Consider the following 16,620-nt stretch of genomic DNA (forward strand, 5'->3'; position numbering starts at 1 on the left):
TCAGAAAAATGCTTGAAAGAATGGTAGCCCAATGATTGTGCTGGGCTTTTGAATTGTAGGGCCTTTTACCCTCCTATCTTTGTTCTTTTGGGGAGGGACGATCCACAACTGACAGTCTGGTTAGGTTGGAACTTGGAATCCATCAGGCTGTTTCTAACTGCCAAAATCTCATTGCACTGCAGTCTCTTTTCATCTACAAAGGCATGTGACACTGGGTGTCACCATCACTCTTTTCTTACTCTCAGTGACTGACTGTTCTGAGGCCTCCTACTGATTTTTAATCATCAATTTTTAACTCACCAGTTGTTTTGAGCTAGGGTTGCTACATATCTCAACTCACCAAAGGCCTGAGAAATGGCATCCCACAGGACTCTGCGCTGAGTGTTACACTCTTTCCTGTTGCCAGCAATGGGCTAGTGACTTGTAAATTTGGTATAGCTGCCCATGTGTAGTCTCGACTGAATGATAGTTCCAAGATGCCATCCAGATGGGCTTCTCTTGGACCATTTCCCATGACTTCCAGTTCTCTCCCAATAAAAAGTTAGTTGTGTGTTTTGCTCATCAGACTGTGGTCCATCCTATGCCACCTTCATGTGGGCCATGCCAGATTAATCCCTAGTTTTATTTTATGCAGCAAGCCACCCCAATTTTGTGACTGCAAAAGTCATAAAGACACTAGCTCACAACCTGGTGGAATGCCCCCTCCTTCTGGCTGTCACATTGTTTCTCCTTGTGACGTAATAATATTGATGCGGAGAATAGTGTTAATGTTCTGCCACCTTTGGTAGCTTGTGCAAGTTTTACCTTGAATTCTTCTCAGTTATGTTCACCTTCTGATGATTTCTTGGTGACGTCAATTTGATAATGAAGGCCACTGGTTACTGTTTATGGCTCTTAGATGCAGCTGGTATGAAGACTATAAGAAAGTTCTGGATATATCCAGCAGCTACAGAATTATATCTCAAGATTCTCTCTCAAACTGTTGTATTCTAAAACATCTTGAACAATCTTACAATATTCTGTAACAGATATTGAATTTCAAAGTCATTGCATCAATACATATCTACGTATATCCATCACATCCTCTGGTGACAAAAGTGCAACTTAGTAACGAATGAACAAATCATTTGTCAGTCCTCTTTTGTTTTTAAACTATTGATGGCTCTTCTTCTCTTTGACATCCAAAACACCTCCAAGTATGATAGCATGGCACAATTAAAAGCCTACACAGCAAGTAGGTCTGCTAGGCTATCATTGTGCCTTGTAGACATTCTGTATGTTTCCCATTTCATGGATTTTACCTACAAATTATAACAACCTCAAATAGTGGGATGCTTCCACCTGCTGCTAAGGTACTTATGCTTTTAAACAATCTTCTTCTTTCTAACATTGAGGAATAGATGGAACATGTACCACCGGGTGAGCACTGGTTACATCTCTCATCCCCCCACTCAGAGAAAAGATGTTGTGTAACATATGTAATTAGACCAAACACTATTAGTGACTTTAAATTCATATCTACAGAAATTAAGCACAAACTCAAGCTTCTTTTGCATGTAACATCATTTCAGTTTTTAGTAGATATAATATACAGCATTTCACTCTTTCCTTCAGTTGATTTTATCTTGTTGGCTATTAAATATATTTATTACTTTTTAATTAGGTGTCCTTAATACAAAAGGATAGATTGTTTTCTCAAAGTATAGTTTTCATTTGTATAGGTTTGTAATTTAAATTACTGATCCTCACATACAAATAAATACAGGTTCGACATTTTAGATCATACAGTTTCTGTCTTTTACTATACATTTCCTCATAATTTAATGTGACTCATTTCACAATTGTGTAATACTTTTTCTCACATTCAATGCCTCGTAGCTCATGATGACACATTTTAAATTAGTTTAAGGAGTTACATGCTGATCTTTGACATTACAGTGTCTTTAACTACTCCGTATCTCAGGTTTGTTACTTTTCAGCATGCACGGAGACAAAGATTGAACAAATCCCGTTTTTGACTTCCTCAGAGAACACTTACTTGGGTGACAAATTGTCACCCTACTGCTTCCTATCTTTATATGAGCTGCACTTTTATTATATTCTTCAGATAAATACTAAGTACATACATATTAAAGTCTGTGATGAGACTGTCCTTTGCAAATTGTAAGACAGGCCCCACAGATTCACCTGACCTCAGGTGTAGGTTCCCTTTCCATAGTAAACTTACTCTCTCATTCTCCATACCATTCCCGTCTACGTAAAACAAATGTTCTCCATCCCAGAAGCCTTATAATAGTATGCCCAGTGTCACCTACTATTGAATCTTCTCTTGCTTAAAAATGAAATTTCTTCTCATTATACAGTGACTGTACCTGGTTACTTACAAGTTTCCTAACTCTTGGGCATCCATATCAAACTGTAAGTATCTTTGTGGTTTTGTTTTTTCCAGTGGAGGAAGAATCAGGTACAGTCACATCCCCACCTGCTTCTGACAGCATAGGAGGTAAGCAAAACTTGTACTCTCCTAGAAAAGTAGGCACAGCCTAGGTCACAGCAGCAGTTAACCCACTTTCTTATATGGTTCTTAGGTTGATGTTAACATCTCATGTCTCGCAATATTCTGAATTAAGAAGCAGCACAAGTAAGTGTATAATAAAGTAAGTTGATAAAAACCTTTGGTGAGAAACTCCTTGTGCTCTCGTAAGTGGTTATATCAATCTTAAGTCTGGACTGTGTTCACTATATTGATACTAGGAGTTATATGCCAGTCATTCTGTAACACACCACATACTACAGACACCATACAATTTTTGTGAAATCTGTCCTGCAATAGGGCGTATAGACATTGTAGCAATTTGCTTCAGACATGGGTTGCTGTTAGATGTGTATAACAGTAGTTTGACCACATACTTCCCACGTCGATCGTCTGCACTTCTCACCAAAGCATTACGTATTACTTTAAATAAAAAAAAAATTTAAAAAAATGTAATTTCTTCTACGTTATGTTTAAGGAACAACTTTCCACACCAGTTTAATGTCTGATATATTTACCTACCCTCAAATACATCAACAGCTATAACTAAGCTGTTATGTTAATACTACAGATTACAGGAGGATTCTCATTCTCAAAACCAAGTGGGAGGGCACAGTGGTTAGCACACTGGACTCACATTTGGTGGGACAACGGTTCAAACCTGCTTCCAGCCATCCTGATTTAGGTTTCCTGTGATTTCCTTAAATCAATTCAGCCAAATGCTGGTAAGGTTCCTTTGAAAAGGCATGGCTGACTTCCGTCCCTAACCTTCCCTATTCAGATGGGACTGATGACCTCACTGTTCCTCCAAAGCAACCAACCAACCAACCAACCAACCATCATTCTCCAAAGTTTGTCCAGATTCCTGTACATTTCAGTATTGTTGATATCTAATTTCTTGAGAAGTCTCTGCATCTCTGGGGCAGGATGGCAATCCATGGGTTTCCTCTCACCAAGCCACTGTGATAACTGTTCTGTGCTGAAGATGCCTATTGTCTCACGTTATGGCTCTTCGCATGCACAATAAAATAAGTGAACACACAGTATAATAATATTTAATCAGAAGTATTATTTTACATTATTATTTTCTTACTATGTAAATTATGTTTCTTAAGAGTATAATTCATCAGTATAAGAAAATAGCCAGTGATTTAAGCAGAAAATATCCAATGTTTGATCATTTAAAAATTATTCATGCAGCTAAAATTGCTTATAGTCTGCCTTGGTGCTTCTTGAAAATATTCACCTAGACTCCAGATGTTTGTTTACATGTCATGTTGCAGGAATTAAATTCCAGATTCAGATGCATCACCATAGAATTTCCTTAGAAAACCAGAATGCTTGGTAACATACAAAAACTGTTTCAGCACAGCAACTGAAGGTGGAGAAGGCATGGGCAGAGGGGGTGGGGGGGGACGGGAGGGGAGGGGGGTGGGGGAGGAGACGAATGAACTCCAAATTTTCTATTAGTTTTTCTCTTACCAGTTGTGTGCCAAAGCTCTTGGAAAGTCTAAATTAAAGGAGTAAAGGAGCTCACCCACTAAACAGAAGAAGCATTGAGCCTTTGAGCGACTCACATAAAAGAGAAAGAAAACTAACTAGTTTCCAGAAGAAATTTCTTGTCACATTAAAGTACACACTCAATCACTCACTCTCCTGTGTCCCTACATTGTGCCTACTAGAACCAAAATGATTTATTCTGCAAGTGAGCAGAATTCCAAAATTTTAAAATCCATACAACTTGGAAAGATGGCATTCTGCTTTTGTAGTTTGAATTCCCATGCTTTGCAAAGCTGACAACAGCTAGCTTCATGTACGAGGGCCGTTCCGAAAGTAACCTCCGGTTGATTTAAAAAAAAACACCAAGTTAAATAAAAATATTTTATTATATACATCTTACAACTACATCTTTGCACTATTTTTCTACATAGTCTCCATAGCGATTGAGGCACTTATCGTATCTCTTCACAAGCTTTGAAATTCCTTCTGCATAAAAATCACCCGCTTGTGCCTGGAGTCAGCCTGTGACCGCATCTTTGAGCTCTTCGTCGTCATCAGACCGCTGTGACCCGAGCCATTTCTTCAAATGCATGAAGAGGTGATAATCACTTGGCGCCAGGTCTGGGCTGTAAGGGGGATGGTTGATAACGTCCCACTTGAAGGACTCAAGAAGGGCCGTTGTTCTGCGAGCAGAGTGAGGACGGGCGTTATCGTGCAAAAAAACAATACCGGAAGTCAGCATACCACGGCGTTTGTTCTGTATAGCCCGTCGTAACTTTTTTATTGTTTCACAGTACACGTCTTGATTAATGGTCGTAACACGTTCCATGAATTCAACCAACAACACCCCTTTGGCATCCCAAAACACCGTTGCCATCAGTTTTCTGGCAGAAAAATCTTGCGAGGCTTTTCTTGGTTTGGTAGGCGAATTTGAATGTGCCCACATCTTTGATTGTTCTTTTGTGTCAGGGTTCACGTACTTAATCCAGGTTTCGTCACCGGTCACGATTCTGTTTAACAATGGTTCTCCTTCGTCCTCATAACGTGACAGAAAGTCTAATGCAGAGGCCATTCTTTGAGTTTTGTGGTGGTCGGTAAGAATTTTGGGCACCTATCGTGCACAGAACTTACGGTAACCCAATCTTGCTGTCACTATCTCGTACAAGAGTGTCTTAGAAATCTGTGGAAAACCAGTAGACAACTCCGACATTGAGAAACGTCGATTTTCACGAACTTTTGCATCAACTGTCTGAACGAGTTCGTCAGTCACCAATGATGGTCTACCACTCCTCTCTTCATCATGAACGTTTTCTCGTCCACTTTTAAATAAACGTACCCATTCACGGACAACTCCTTCACTCATAACTCTTGGTCCGTACACGGCACAAAGCTCACGATGAATAGCTGCTGCAGAATATCCTTTGGCTGTAAAAAACCTTATGACAGCACGCACTTCACATTTGGCGGGGTTTTCTATTGCAGCACACATTTCAAACTGCCACAAATACTAAACTAGCGCAGGTACGACGTTCACTCGACCACGGCTTGATGCCGACTGACCTGTTGAGTGCGTGAACGCACAGATGGCGTCGCTACTCCCCCCACAACCCGCACTGTGACCGATCGGAGGTTACTTTCTGAACCGCCCTCATATTTTTCTGTTTAGGGAAGTGTTGCAATACAATAGACATTCTGTACCATTTCCAGGCCTTCAGATGAAATTCTATAAGCTTGGCTTCCCTGTTTGTTGCTTGCCAATTTCAATCTGGAACTGGAAAATAAATTTGAATCTGTTTTCTTCAGAAAAATTGTCTTGGAGACCACTATTTTTTAGTGGTAATCATTTGAATGTGGTTTTAGCAGCATGTACAGAACTATAGGTGTTACTTTTCGGCGTATCTCATATACAAAAGATTGCTGGCCATTGTTCAATCTCACAGATTGTTGATGTATTTTTTCATCTTCGGATTATTTAAAAACTAAATTCTGTATCTTTGTGTTCAGCAGTTGGCAGTACAAGTGTGTAATCTTCCCTTTTAGTCGTGTGCCTGTTTGTGGCATGTTTTTGAATAAAGCATGTGTTAGTTAGTTAGTTAGTGGTTGGTTGGTTGCGTGTTCCATTGATCAATCGCTCGGTACAGTAGCCATTATGACGTGGAACATGTCAAGTTTACCCCCTTCCCTTAAATGGCACAAAATACATACACTATATTTATAGATTTATTTATTCCTATTCAAGAATTCATTTATGGTATAGAAGGAGTTGTCAAAGAGATATGATTTCAATATATTTCTGTAGCTATTACTGCTGTGTGTCAGACATTTTATTTCATCTGATAATTTGTCGAAAATTTTTATAGCAGCATATTTTACCCCTTTCTGTGCCAAAGATAGGTTGAGTAAAGGATAGTGTAAGTCTTTCTTTTTTCTGGTATTATAATCATAAATGTCACTGTTGTTTTTAAACTGGTCCATGTTGCTGAGAGCAAATTTCATTAATGAGTAAATGTACTGTGAGGCTATTGTAAGAATTCCCAATCTTTTAAAAAGATGCGTACAAGATGTGCCACTATGAACCCCACACATTATTTGAACCACTTTCTTTTGAGCAGTGAACACGTTTTGTCTAAATGTTGAGTTACCCCAAAATATTATTCTGTATGACATCAGAGAGTGAAAGTATGCAAAGTATGTTAACTTACTAATTTCTATATCCTCAAAATTCACAATTATTCTGATTGCAAAAGTTGCTGAACCCAGCCACTTTAGAAGATCCAAAATATGAATTTTCCAATCAAGATTTTCATCTATATGTACACCCAAAAACTTAGTATGCTCTACCCTGTCTACTGACTTCTGTTGAAAGAACTGTACTTTTTGCAGCATAAAATTGAATGTACTGTGTTTTTTCAAAGTTTAGAGCAAACCCATTTGCAGAAAACCAGTTAATGACTTTTCCAAAGACCTTATTTGTATCATTTTCAGTTGGAGTTTCTTTTAGTGGATTAATAATAATGCTTGTATCATCAGCAAAAAGTGTCAGTTCAGCTTCATATTTCAGATAGGAAGGGAGTTCAAATCACATATGTCAAGATTTGATTTGATTTGATTTGTGTTCCATAGGTCCAACTGTGTTGGATACACAAGGACGTGGAATGAGTCAGTTTTTTACAAATACAATCTCATAATCTTATAGCATATACAGAAATTTGAGTACATAATTATATAAAAATATATTAAAAACAAAGATTCCATGGCTTACCAAACGGGAAAGCGCTGGTAGATAGGCACAATAAAAAACACACACACAAAATTTCGAGCTTTTGCAACCCCCGGTTGCTTCGCCAGGAAAGAGGGAAGGAGAGGGAAAGATGAAAGGATGTGGGTTTTAAGGGAGAGGGTAAGGAGTCATTCCAATCCCAGGAGCGGAAAGACTTACCTTACGGGGAAAAAAGGACAGGTATACACCAGCGCGCACACAGACACATATCCATCCACACATATACCAAAATACATACAGAAAAGTAACTAGTTTCCAGAAGAAATTTCTTGTCACATTAAAGTACACACTCACTCACTCACTCTCCTGTGTCCCTGCATTGTGCCTACTAGAACCAAAATTATTTATTCTGCAAGTGAGCAGCATTGTATATGTGTGGATGGATATGTGTGTGTGTGCGCGCGAGTGTATACCTGTCCTTTTTTCCCCCTAAGGTAAGTCTTTCCGCTCCCGGGATTGAAATGACTCCTTACCCTCTCCCTTAAAACCCACATCCTTTCATCTTTCCCTCTCCTTCCCTCTTTCCTGACGAAGCAACTGGGGGTTGCGAAAGCTCTAAATTTTGTGTGTGTGTTTGTGTGTTTTTTATTGTGCCTATCTACCAGCGCTTTCCCGTTTGGTAAGTCATGGAATCTTTGTTTTTAATATTTTTTCCTGTGTGGAATGTTTCTTTCTATTTTATTTATATAATTATGTAAAAATTATATAAAATTATATAAAAATTTAGACAGTAAATTCTTTGGGCAGCAATACAGAAAAAGAAAATACATATTTTCTTAGAATCATTAAAACACTACAGAAAACAGATACAGAGCACACACAGATACAGAGCTCAGGTTAAATAAAATTCTTAGTGGCATTATGTCAACTTGTATTATATAATATTAAAATATTACAATTTATTTAGTTAAAAATCATCTAGACTGTAAAAAGCTTTTTCTAGCAGAAATATTTTTAGTGCTTTCTTAAACTCACTCTTGTTATGAATCTTTGTCTTTATTTCGGGAGGAAGAGCATTGAAGAGTTTTGCTCCAGTGTAGTGGACACCCTTTTGTGCCAAGCTCAAATTTCTGAGTTCACTGTGTATGTCATTCTTCCTCCGTGTGTTATGCTCATAATAATTACTGTTTGGTTGAAATATCTCTATATTTTTACAAACAAAACACATGAGAGAAAAAATATATTGGCATGTAGTTGTGTATATTTTAAGATTACGAAAACTATTTCTACCCGAGTCTCTTGGGCACAATCCACATATAACTCTTAAAGCTCACTTCTGTGCAATGAACACTTTCCTTGCTAATGGCTGGTTGCCCCAAAAAATAATTCCATACTCAATGAGAGAATGAAATAGCCATAGTACGCCACTTTTGCAATGTTAGGTTCAACACATGTAGTGACAACCCATAAAGCATAGGTAGCAGAGCTAAGCCTCTTACAGAGATCAATAATATGTGAAGACCAGTTCATTTTCTTGTCAATGTGCACTCCAAGAAATTTTGTTGTTTCCATTCTAACGATTGGTTGATTACCACATGTCACACTTATCTCTCTCTCTTTTTCTGTTTTTGTGCAGAATTGAATAAAGCTGGTCTTACTGGAATTTAATGAGAGACCATTCACCTTGAACCAATTAACCACATCTGAGAGTATGTGATTAATGAGTTCCTCAAGATTGTTGTCTGTTCTACTGCTCATAAAAGTTGTGGCATCATCAGCAAATAATGTAAATTTACACGGCAGGCTTGTACATGATGGTAGATCATTTATAAAAAACAGGAATAATAGTGGCCCAAGAATTGAACCCTGGGGCACTCCACATGTAATGGAACTCCATTCAGAATCTGAGGAAGTGTCACATACTCCACCCGAGCTATTCAAGACAACTTTTTGTTTTCTGTCTTGGAGGTACGACTGTAGCCAATTGCCTGCAACACCACTTATTACTACTAATTTTACTTTTTGCAAGAGAATCTGGTGATGAATACAGTCAAACGCTTTGGATAAATCACAGAAGACACCAAGTGCTTGCATTTTTTCATTAAGGGTTTCTAGGACTTCATTTGCAAGTGCATAGACTGCGTCTTTTGTTGAACGGCCCTTTTGAAAGCCAAATTGGCTCTTTCTGAGAACTCCATTCTTCATGAGATGATCAGTAATTCTTACATGTATTAGCTTTTCTAGAATTTTGGAGAAAGCTGTCAGCAGAGAGATAGGTCAATAGTTAGTTAGTTCAGCTTTATCGCCCTTTTTGTACAGGGGCTTCACAATGGCTTACTTAAGTCTACTGGGAACAACACCTTTCTGAAGGGAAGCATTGAAAATATGACAGAGAATGTCCCTTATCCACACACAAGAATATTTCAACAAATTGCTAGATATATTATCAACCCCTGCAGAATTCGTACTTTTTAGAGACATGATGATTTTTTGAATTTCTTATACAGTGACAGGATTAAGGTGCATTTCTGAAATTGTGTTTGAATATACTGCTTGACAAAGAGTTACAGCTTCATCAACATTGGGCTTGCAACCAATCTGTTGAGTTACTGATAGGAAGTGTTTATGAAAAATCTCAGCCACCATTTTGGGGTTATCTACTAGGATACCTTCATATCTGATATTATTTACATCTTCTTTACTTGTTGTATCTCTTCCTGTTTCTTTTTTTACAATGCTCCGAATTGTTTTTATTTTATTATTAGAATTATCTATTTTCTTCTCACAATAAAGGACTTTTGATTTCTGTATTAGTTTCTTCAAAATTTTACAGTATATTCTATAGTGTTCCCATTTTTCTACATCTTTACAGAATCTTATTGCAGCATAAGTTTCCCTTTTGGTTTTACATGACTGTTTTATACCTTTTGTAATCCAAGGCTTGCTTACAGAATTGGAAGCACTGTTTCTGACCCATTTCTTGGGAAATATTTCTTCAAAAAGAGCACAGAATTCATTTATAAAACAGTTAAATTTAGTATCAACATCATCATGGCTATATACTAAAGACCAATCCATTTGCTGCAACCTGTGATTGAAAGTTCCTTTTGCCTCTTCATTAATTACTCTTATGAATTTCCATTGAGGAAATTCTTTTTTGAACAGATTAACGTCATAAATAGTGAGAATTTGTCCATCATGGTCTGAAAGCCCACTTATAACCTGCCTGACAATATAATTCTGATGTCTATTTACATCTAAAAAAATGTTGTCTATTGTAGTTTGGCACTCGGATGTAATTCTTGTTGGGAATTTTATTACTGATGTCAGATTGTGTAAGGTCATCACAATCTCAAAGTCTATTTTATTCTTATTTTCTGTCAAAAAGTTTATATAGAAATCACCTAAAACTACAATATCCTTCACTTTTGAAAGTAACCCTGACGGAAGGAGTTCCATTGAATGCAGAAACGTTTTTATGTCACCTGAAGGAGCCCTGTAGACAGCTAACACTATTATTGGGTAGAATTTAGTTGTTATTTCTGTGGCACATGCCTCAAATTGTTGTTCCACACAATATTTCTTAATATCTATAGCTTTGTATGCTACACTATCCTTAACATAAATTGCTACGCCACCTTTATCTTTACTTTCCCTACAGTAGTATGCTACTAAAGTATAACTTACTATAGATGGCAAGGCACATTTATCAGTAACATGGTGCTCAGTTAAGCACAAAATCTGGGCATTATTTATACTGTCCTTTTCACTAATGTTAATAAGGAGTTGATCTGTTTTGTTTAAGAGGCCCCTTATATTTTGATGAAAGAAAGAGATGCCTTCCTCTTGCTTTTTCATTCTATTAGTGCTGTTACCTGACTGAGAATCCATTGGAGTCTGTCTTGAGACAGGAGAGAGGAGACACCTGACACTACCTACTGTTGTCCCTTCTTTTTCTTCAGGCCCACACATAAAAAATTGTTGAGATGAGAAGGAGGCTCAGCATTTCTTCTGTCCAACAGACTTCTATTTGTTGTTGTTGATGGTGGTGCTGTTTCTGACACTTCAAATGTTGGATCTACCACTACTGCTGTGTTTCCTTGTGAACTTGGAGTCTTCTCGTTTTTGTTATTTTCGTCTAAAATAATACTTGGCTGATGAGGAACAGTAGTTCTTTTGTTGTTGAAATCGATGTCCACTGTTCTTTCTGTTAATATTTGGTCTTTTTTTACATGTTTTGCTGCTGATGATGATGTTTCTAATTAATTTTTTTAAGCGTTTTCGTTATGGAGTCAGGCGATGGCGATGCAATTATCGTTTTGGTTTTGAATTTATTGTGGTGGGTTTTATTACCCTGGTTATCAGGCTTGTCAGATATTCTTTCCCCAAGCCATTCAGGTGAAGTCCATGTTGCGTGTGGAATCTACATCCAATACTGCTTATATCAACGCATTTCACGTTTTTAAAATGTCTGCAAATTTTTGCAAACTGACTGTTGGCACTTTCTATTTCCCTGTTAACACATGACCATCTTACAAGATCATAGTGATGCGGAATATTGACAAGTATTACGTTAGTGTGAGTGAGGTTCCTCAGACACTGTTTAAGATCACGCGTTGTTCTCACTGTTTCATTTTTGTAGACGTCGTTTGCGCCTCCCATAAGTACAACGAAGTCTTTATCATGCAGATTTTTTGCCACTGCAGATTCGGTAATTTTTTAAATTTTGCTAAGTGGGGCTCCCGGATTCACTATACCGCATGAAAATGTTTTAGTTGTTTCTTTTAGTTTACTCGCAAGTCCACGACCATGACTGTCTGAAAACACAAACAGTTTCCTGTTATTGGAGTTCACAATTTGCAAATCGTTTTGTATTGTTTTACTACACACTTCGACACTATTTTTGGTCGGCACATTTGTATTGACCTCCTTCACAGTTGTTTGCGTCAGTAAATTTTCTTCTCTTACCTTATTCCCCACAGTGCCTTTTTGCTTTTCCCATCGTTCATGTGAACTGTAAGTTGCATTTTCACTATCGGCGATCGAAAGTACTTGAAATGTGTTTTCGTGCACAAAGCTTGCATAACTTTCACAGGTTTTCTGAATTTGCACTTTGGTCTTGCTGTTTTTGCACTTTACATTTGACCACTTTTCTGTAACGGACAAACTATCTCGCGCGAGTTTTAGCGTGTTCAGTTCACTATTTTCTTGTTGTATTTTTGAAATGTCTGTTTTCAAACTGCCGATTATGAACTGTAAGCTCGTTATGCGTTCATTCAGTTTCTTGATTTCTTCTTTACAATTTTCACACGATTTCTTTTTTATGGCAAAATTTATGTTTTTCTGAAAGGATACTTGCTTAACTTTTACTGTAGCCACCATCTTGAAATGACCCATGATTGAACCCTGTGGAACACCTAATGTAATTTCACCCCAGTTGGATGAAGTGGAAAACTTATTTAAATCACTTGACTCATATAAGCAAACTGTTCTGTAGGTATGACTTAAACCACTCATATGCTATTCCATTTATACCATAGAATTGTAATTTCTGTAACATAATGTCATGGTTCACACAATCAAATCCCTTGGCCAAGTCACAGAAAATTCCTGTAGGTGACTTTTTACTATTTAAAGACTCTATTATGTGGACAGTGAAATTGTATATTGCTGTCTCAGTGGAACAACATTTTTGAAATTCGAACTGTGGTTTACTAAGTATCCCATTACTGTTGAGATGGGTAACCACTCTTGGGTACATTACTTTCTCAAAGATTTTTGAAAATGCTGTAAGCAAGGATACTGGCCGATAATTATTGACATCTGTGGTGTCCCCCTCTTTGTAGAGGCCTGACAATGGCATATTTTAACCTGTCTGGGAAAATACCTTGAGTGATGCATTACATATGTGACTCAGATCATCAGTGTTGCTCAAGTGTGTAGATGTTCGTTTTGTGAAACAATAAGTCTCAGCAGGTTATGGGTTCAGGTGTGTTTTTAGAAGTACACGTACTTAAGAATGAAGACATAACTCTGTGCCACAGGTTTTTGTTTTATTTGTGAGGTTATTGATTCCATGCAATCAATGATGGATTCCACAAGAATTATCAACATTGGACTTCTGGAAGGATAAACAAACCTTCAATAAAGCAGACAGCAATATCTTGCTTATTTTAACCTCAGATGTGTCGGAAGAAACTTCGCAGAAAATAATGCATTTGCATACAGCTTATGAAGGGTGGTCAGAACTGCAGAAAATATTTGTAGATGTTTCTGAAGACAAAATTTACAACCTTTGTTTGCAGTTCTTTAGTTACAAAAAGGCTCCTGAAGATAATATTGTAACATGTGAACTGAAAAACTTGTAGAGTGAATTGAAACAGGAAATGGCTAAGAATTCAGTAATTAATCCAGAAATGCCCAATTTGTTTTTGATTTGCAAAATATTAAGTACTTTACCAGATGACTATTCTTCATTCGGATCTAGTTGGATGCTAATGTCGAGAGATAACAGTACAACTGACTATCTTAAAATCAATTGTGTGCCTATGAGAAAACATTGAGTACAAAGGAGAATGATTTTAGTAAACAAGAAGCTCTCACTACAGATTCATCAAGGCTTTGTCTCAGCAAATCAATCAAAAGGAGAAAAAGAAGAAAAAGAAATTAATATGCAACTACTGTAAGAAACCCAACTATACAGTTAGAGTGTGCAGAAAATGGACAGCTGATAGCAAACCTCCAGAACCATATAGCACTGATACAAATATGATATATTTTGCTGTTACATCCTCTATGATGAACTCTGAATGCAGAAATGATGACTGGTACAGAGACAACAGTGCAATAAGTCACATTAAATATTATAAAAGTTGTTTCAAGACTTTTGAGCCATTTTCAACAAAACACTCAGTAACTACAGCTAATGTTGACACAATTGAAGCAGGTACATTCTTACTAGCAAAGACAATCTTTTGCAGCTTTATCATGAAAGATTTCGACACCATAATAGGCGCCATGTGAAGCCTTAGCACTGAGCTAAATATCAATCTGGAAGTGGACAGTGAAGTATGTGAAGGTCATATTTACGGCAAGGCTCACTGTTTACCATTTGGCTCCAGGAAAAGGACTTTGGAACTGGGTGAGCTTATTCACACAGACCTGTGTTGTCCATTTCCAAATCCAGTGATGGGATATCAGTATTTTGCACTTTTTTAAAGATGATTATGCAAAGTTTAGGACAGTATATAAACTTCAGATCCATAGTGTATGCACATGGAAATATTCCACAAAAGCTCTGAGCAGAGATGGTGAATACTGCAACCTACATCTTGAACTGAACAGGGCGTTCCAATATTCCAGGAATCTCCATGTGAACTGTGGTATAGCGAAAAGCCAAGGCTAAAACATTTGCAGGTGTTAAGCTACACCTGCTATGCTCATATTCCAAAACATCAGAGAAGGAAGACGGCTCTAAAAGCAGTGAAAGGAATTCTTATTGGAAATGATCACTGTGAAGGTTACAGAATTTATTGTGAAGAGGAGTGAAAACTCGTTAGATCACAAGATGTAATCTTTGAAGAGAGGCCACTGAAATCTGAGAAACTTTTTAACTTCTCCAGAGACTATTTTTAATCGTCAGGATACGACACTCAGACTGATGAACAGCCCATTATCAATAGTGACAGTGAGGAGGATGACAGATCAGTGAATATGTATGAGGGCCCTCAGGAGGAAGATTGAGAAGAAATAAATGAAGAAGCCTTACCTCGTCTGCATGATTGATCAACTCAGAGCTCCACAAAAGTTTAGTGATTATGTGATGCATCTCTGAACATTGTTCCAAGAATCAGAGACATACAATGAAGACATGAAGTCTGTTCAGGATTATTTCTGGAAGGAAGCCATGAATTGAGAAACAAAAGCTCTTCAGGAAAATAAAATGTGGTACCTTGTTGAACTCCTACCAGAGGGCCATTCCCAACAGACAGGTATAAAAAGTGTAAATAAATCTGATGGATCAATCAATAAATTCAAGGCAAGATTAGTGATAAAGGGTTACTCACAGCAGAAAGTAGTTGACTATGGCCAAACCTTTATTCCTGTAGCTATAACCTCTACCATTCGAGCACTACTCAGTGTTGTGGCAAGTGAAAGCATGAAACTTGCTTGAAGGAAAGTCTGTAAGGACTGAAGCAGGCTCCTCATTGCTGGAATGGGAAGTTCAGTAATCATCTCACTAACATTGGTTTCCAGAGGAGCAAAGCTGATCCTTGTCTTTTTATGAGACAGAAAAGCTCTAAGAAAATATTCTGTGTGCTTTATGTTGATGATGGTTTGATTGCAGCTCACGGCAAACAGGAACTTCAAGAATTTATCAGTGATTTGAGAGAAGAGTTCGAAATTACTTCATCACATACATCATTTTTCTTAAGTCTGGAAACTGATCAACAAGAAGATGGATCTGTATGTGTAAGTCAGTCTCATTATGCAGAGAAGATATTAGAGCCCTTTTCTTTAATCACTGAAAGAGAAACATTTACCCAAATGCAATAGAACTTGCAAAACTGGTTCAAAACTTTGAAATCAAGCCAGCCATATTGTGTCCATCTGACAAACCAGAAGGAGACCCTGTAGCTGAGATGATGGATATGGAAATCAGCCTGAGATAACCAAATAACCACTCATCTAAACAAAAAACTTCCATGGATAAAAGTGGGAAAAAAAACACCACTAAATGTTCTCATACATCAGCGAAACATGAACAGGTCACTGCTGGAGGAAGTGAACAAATGTGTTTTGAAGGCTCTGACATCCCTCCGACAATGAGATTCATGCTCCTGAGAAAGGATGTTATTAGTGGGGAAAGATCCAAAGATGGCTATCCTTGATATGATTCATAGCACTTTTCTTCGTCTCCTTCTCCTGCCCCCCCCCCCCCCCCCCTCTCTCTCTCTCTCTCTCTCTGTCACCAACTACAAGTATTCACTGTCATCATGTACTTGTCAAGAAAAGTTACTGTTTGTTCCCTTTGTCTGCTGCCACCACACAATCTCCCAATAAAGAGGCTTTTTCTGAACTTGTAACAAAGCACCTTTACCCATTTCCCTTATATGTGCACTGTAATGCGTGTAACATGCTATGTAGGGGACTTCATACAAGGTGAATCAAAAATTTTCAGGACTGGTGCTGCCATCTGGAAAGTAGGAGTAGTAGATCCTTGCACTGCTAGGTCAACTGGACATTCCATCTGAAAGCTGTGTGTTCATTCTCCAAGATGTTTAATGATGGTAGTTTAGCAACTGCGTAATCCAGCAATATCGGGTACTTCCACCCATAAATGCCCAGTAAGCTACATTTGTTTACG

The 16,620-nt window shown here is 37.7% G+C and overlaps 1 protein-coding gene across 1 annotated transcript in view; it reads left to right on the forward strand.

Annotated features, from left to right (window-relative positions):
• The first annotated feature begins 2,624 nt into the window (after positions 1-2,624).
• The window catches only part of LOC126161349 (gastrula zinc finger protein XlCGF8.2DB-like), a 116,152-nt gene continuing 102,156 nt past the window's right edge, over positions 2,625-16,620 (forward strand). Inside the window, exon 1 of the mRNA XM_049917116.1 lies at positions 2,625-2,700. The gene's annotated coding sequence lies outside the window, so the exon portion shown is untranslated. The remainder of the gene's footprint in view (positions 2,701-16,620) is intronic.

This window comes from Schistocerca cancellata, chromosome 2 (genome assembly GCF_023864275.1).
Source record: "Schistocerca cancellata isolate TAMUIC-IGC-003103 chromosome 2, iqSchCanc2.1, whole genome shotgun sequence".
Taxonomy (NCBI): domain Eukaryota; kingdom Metazoa; phylum Arthropoda; class Insecta; order Orthoptera; family Acrididae; genus Schistocerca; species Schistocerca cancellata.